Consider the following 6,090-nt stretch of genomic DNA (forward strand, 5'->3'; position numbering starts at 1 on the left):
TCACTAATAAAGTTTGATTTCACAGGGTGTTTTATTATGTATCCACAATATGAAGATACTATGTGATACATTTGTCAAAGATATATATATATATATATATATACACACACACACACACACACACACACACACACACACACACACACATATATATATATATATATATATATATATATATATATATATATATATATATATATATATATATATATATATATATATATATATATATATATATATATGACCATTATGTCACATCATAAACCTTAGTAGTGAGCTTGGCTCACAATTACAATTGTGTACAGTTGTGTACGACTAGTACAATTGTTCACCACATCATCTAAACTATGTGGAAAAAAAATCAAGGAGCAAGTAGAGGAAATTCTGAACCCCACCCGTTCTGATAATTTTATCGTGTCCTCAACTTGTTGATCATCATTTGGGGTTGTATGGTTTAACAAAAAATCTTGCACCACTTCCATAAATGAATCTGAGCTGTTAATTGTTGAGGGGTGAGCTTTGAGAGGACACAAGATCACCTGTGTTCTCCAGTTTAAGTTCTAATGAAAATTGCTTTCAGCTTCATGTCACTTTGACAGCACCACATTTTTCTTTCAAGAATTGAAAGTCACCTGAATTTTGATCATGTGTCCTGGCATATGCTGCTAATGGATATAATATGAACATCAAAGAAACTTATCACATATTCTATGTGATGCCATTTCACACCATTTTATTAATTATGAAAAAAAATTCTTTCTTGTTCTCAAAAAACATTTAATTAACAAACAAAATACAACAAACAACAAAATAGTGGATGAGTATCCAGAGGATAATATAAAATATGACAAAGGGTAGTTCAACAAAGTTCACATTTAGCAACAAGCAACATTATTAATCCACAGCAAGTCAAAGATTGACCAAATGGTCAAAAGGTGCACAGCCTGTGTTAGGGCTCAGGAAGGACATACCCAGTACTGAGGACATTGATCTGGACCATTTGGTCAGTCTTTGACTTGCTGTGGATCTATCTATCTATCTATCTATCTATCTATCTATCTATCTATCTATCTATCTATCTATCTATCTATCTATCTATCTATCTATCTATCTATCTATCTATCTATCTATCTATCTATCTATCTATCTATCTATCTATCTATCTATCTATCTATCTATCTATCTATCTGTCTATCTGTCTGTCTGTCTGTCTGTCTGTCTGTCTATCTATCTATCTATCTATTTTATTTTTTTTTTTAAAAATCTCAGTAAAGAGGTGTGTCTGTAATGAAATTTTGTCAGCTTAGGGCATTTGTGGATTTGTGTAAAGAAGAAAGCATAAACAGGAACATATTCCTCTTGTAAAAGGAACAACTACCAGGAGGGACCTTTGACCTGTGTCTCAAAACATTAGGATGGATAGAAGCATTCAGAGGAAAGCTGGAATAATGAGATCCTCATTCAGTCTTCCATCTCTGCCGCTGTTTTGCAGCATTGGTCCATCTGAAATTTCTGCCAATCTGCCTCCACACAGACGACTACACTCTTTATTCTGCAGGTCTAGATCTGTGCTGCCTGAGAACACACACACTGCTGAGGCTTCAGGTTCACACATATTTACAGACATACAGACAGGCTGCCACCCTCAAACAATTATGTGTAAACTGGGACCTGCAGAAGACAGTCAGTCTAGACTGCTACTGAATGCACAACAGTTTGAACCTGAAGCTGACAGAGTTGTGTTTAAGTCAGGATTTTTGCAGACGTGTGGCCAGGGCCGGACTGAGACTCATTTCCAGCCCTGGAGTTTCATACCTCAGACCGGCCCACTTTAGATCATGACGAATTATTATTAAAATTATGGAATTATAACCTTACATGTTAGGGCTACACACTGTTCTGCAAAGCCTTGTAATTCAGTGTATTTTCTAAAATATTTCCAATTCAGTGCAAGTAAAGGTTGCTTCACAATGTGGATTTATTTCAACAGCGAGTGCACATCGACATCTCCAACATTATTATTCCTCACAACACAACAATAACAGAATCTATATTTTTGTTCTTATAAGTGTTAACATTTTTCAAACCTTTAAAATGTTTGAAATGAAATAAAAGAATATATAAAAATATTAAATAAAAAAATAATACAAAAAAGAAAGCCTGCTGCACTTTCAAATAACTCTATCATGTTTGTATCCTCTGCAACAAAAGATTTCCATCACAACTTACTTGCGGTTTGTTCCATCTTTGCTATTGAAAACTTTTGGTATAGTGATATTAGGGGTTTGACGAGGATGATAAGAAAAAAATGTATGTATGTCCTGTGACTGAGGGTGAGCAAAGCAATCAAAGCTAACAACAGACTCATCTTCATCAGTCTCATTTCTGACTAATGGTTCAGGGTTGTGCTGCTGAGCTGCTCCTCTGTCATCAGTAGACTCTGCTCTCCCTTTCACACTTCCTCCAGTTTCCCTAGACTCGCCTGCACCTGTATCACAATAAAAAATAATATCTACAGACATTTTGACTTACTTAACCAATTCAGATATTTACATTGGCAAAATATGCAGGCTTATTTGATATTACTTTATGCTATTGCCTTTCAATTGTGGGCTTTGTGTATTTACTGTCTCACTTTTAATAATAAAAAATAAAATAGGTCAGGACTATCGTTTGGGTCTAGAAAGTGGTTTTACTAGAACTAATGCTTGTTCACACAGTCTGTTCCAACAGTTCACCTTTTCCTTCCATCCTGGCAGGAACAATCCCCTCATCACTACTGGCTCCTGGCTCTGCTTCTGACACTAAATCACATTTTAAAAATGGTCAGAATTCTCAGCACAAATCTTGTATTTTGCAAAGCCTTGGTGTCAGTTTCATTCATGTAGTTCTGAATCATGGAGCATCTCAGAGCACCTTTCATATTGAACAGGCCTACACCATACTCTTCATTGGAGCCTATTTATTCTAATAATCTTCACTCTATGAGCAGTCCTACCTGCCCACTCTGGACTTGTGGGCTCATGGCTTGTGTCTGGTGCTGGATCTGCTTTCTGACTCTGAGGAGCTACAAGACAAAGTTTCCCAGTTCTGTGGCGTCGCATCATACAATTATTTAAATTGCATAACGTTATGTTCCTTGCCACAATGCCACACAATTCACTGACTCGATAATTAACTAACTTGAAAGGTGGTTTATCCGGTTCATTGTCCTCATTAGTCGTTTCCAACCGGGAGGTCGTTTTTGTGAAAAAGTTGCAGATTTTGGCACATTTGGCTGCGTTTGCTTCAAGAGCTTTCATCTTTTTCATTCTTGCCTTCTCTGCGCCACCCTTGTTCTTTCTATTAAAACAGCAAACACAGCTGACCATCGACAGCCTACAGAGCACAGATCGTATATGCTCCACAGCTACAGTATGGAGCTACTAACCGCATGCAAGGACAGACTACGGCAGGTCACGGTGCGTCAGCGTCTGCTTGCTAGTAGAGGGGGTGGGGCCCAGGAACAGCGGTTGCAGTTTACGTGATCAACCCAGTGCTATGACTGAACCCCCCCCCCCCCCCCAGCCCAAAAAAAAAAAAAAAAAAAAAATCATATATATTTAAAGTGAACTCTGGCCCTCGTCGCCCGGCCCTCCGGGAATTGTCCCGGTCCTCCCGATTACCCTGTCCGGGCCTGCGTGTGGCCCATAGTTGCAATAAGATCACAGGTACAAAACAGCCAAAATAGTCATACATGTGCATCTGCAGAAACTAGTGTCAGATGCAGACAGGCAGGGCAGGTTGTTGACTCCACTGCAGCCATCAGAGGATGCTGCAATCAAAGAAATGTGGCAGAAAAAGAGGAAAAAGAAGAGTTATAAGGTGGCCTGCACTGGGAAATATAAGTATGTAGTGTCATTGCTCAGTGAAAAAGAGGGAGATGCCAAACTCTGTGAGTGGTTGCAAAGTCTGGACCTCGCTGATGGAAATGAGAAGGACCCCTCAGTACAAACAGCCAGCAGTGGCTATTTGCATTCAGATGAAGAGAGGAGGGGGGCCATGGGAAGCTTTACACAGACACAGCGGTGAGCCACAGGAGAGAAAGGCGCCCCCATTTTCACCCATCTGTCAGTCGGACTCCCTGCTACATGTGCCCCTCCTGCTTCCAAAAAATTCCCCACCACCCTACCTCTACTGCTGCGCCCATCAGCAAGGGAGTGGGACACTGTAAGCTAGTCAAAGACAGGTGGTCACTGATGTCCTGAGGGTTCTCTGGTTTAGTTCACCTGCAGCTTTACACAATACGTCTGCAAGAACTGACCTCAGCAACATTGGTAGATTTCATTGACCTCTGAAGGTACTGTTTTTTATATGCATTATGTCAAGTTCAAGTATCAAGTGATCATATCACATCACAGGCAATGAAAAAACAAATGACAAAAATACCTCACTTTATGTTCCACAGAGGTCTTTTTGCATTGCACCCACTTCACACACTGAATGACCTACTGCTCTAAGTAAGTTGTCATAGAAAACAGAAATATTTGTTTAAGGCTTGTTGCTCTTGGCTGTCATTTTCAACTATCCAGCTCTGGAAAACAACTGAGATACATGTAAAATGTATAGACTTGAAGCCCATCGAAAACCTCTGGAGTGTGATCAAGAAGAAGACACATAAATCCAAGCTGCTTGTATTTTTCACCAGAAGTGGCTTCAAGCAGTGGGGTCCAGGGACATAGCCAGGGGATCTCTCTATTATTATAAGTGCATGTGTAAGATAGGGACCAATTGCACCAGTAAAACAGGCCTGTTATGTCCATTACTCACATCAATGTCCTGAATCAATCATTCAACCCACCCTTAGCTTGGCCAGTTAGCCACTTAGATAAATGAGCAAGAGCCAATTGGAGAAATACTTTGTGAAAAAAGAAATTGGCTTCATTATGATGATGTATTCATCAGCATGCTTATAATGACTTTTGTTATGTATGTACTTTCTGCCAGTCTTGAGACTAAAGAGCAATACATTCATTATTTTAAGTAGAACTTAAAGTTAATTTTTATTAGGACTTTGCCAGTCACTGTTTGACATTTTGTCAAGCTTTTAAGATTATTAATTAAAAAGTAAAAATGTTTTAGAGCCCAGATTTAAGTAGACTGAATCAAAATGACCCTCTGTTAAAAGATTCAATATGTAAGACTTTGTAAGCACATGCTTTTTTATGTTTTCATCTTAAATGTGTTGGAGTCTGTGCTTGTATGTCATATTGCACAATGCTCTGGATTTGCAGAAGAGACACACTGAAGAAGAAAAAGCATATGTGTTTTCAAGGAGAGACTGACTGTAGATATCAGAGAACAGGCTGTTGTCAATGATGTAGGTAAATAAGACGGCCATTAATAGAGTTAGATTTTGTCGAGAAATGGCTGACTTCCAGCATAAAACATACTCCAACAGACACTACAAGCAGAAAATCAGATACGAATCTTACCATTTAAAAGTATGTAAGTGGAGTCAACATTAGTCAAATGACAATTTATTTGGAAGAAAAAGCTCTAAAATATTTTTGGTTGAAATGGTTTAGAACAGGGATGTCAAACTCATTTCAGCTCAGGACCACATACAGACGAATATGATCTCAAGTGATCCAGACCAGTAAAAAGAATAACATAAGAATTTAAATAAGTAATGTCACCTCCAAGATTTTGAGTGAAAAAAGTAAAATTACATGATGAAAATGTTTACATCTACAAACTATTCTTTACAAAAACATGGATAACATGAACACCCACCAACAACCTGAAATTTCCTCAAAAAGAAAAATAAGTGCAACAACAATAATTTTACCAAAATCGTGTCACCGATTATCATTTACACATGTACAACTTGCAACTTACAGATCACAGTGGATCTACAAATACACAAACATTAGTAATAGATTTAAAACTGTTGAAATTGCACTTAGTTCTCTTACGACCTTTCAGGTTGTTCATATTTTTTACACTAAAACAAAGAGAAAAATTTAGAGTTATCATCATTTATAGGTTAGTATGATTGGGCTGTATGTGGAACCTGATCTAAAATGATTTTGACACCATTGACTGTTA

Source organism: Sphaeramia orbicularis, chromosome 8, assembly GCF_902148855.1.
Source record: "Sphaeramia orbicularis chromosome 8, fSphaOr1.1, whole genome shotgun sequence".
In the NCBI taxonomy this organism is placed as follows: Eukaryota; Metazoa; Chordata; class Actinopteri; order Kurtiformes; family Apogonidae; genus Sphaeramia; species Sphaeramia orbicularis.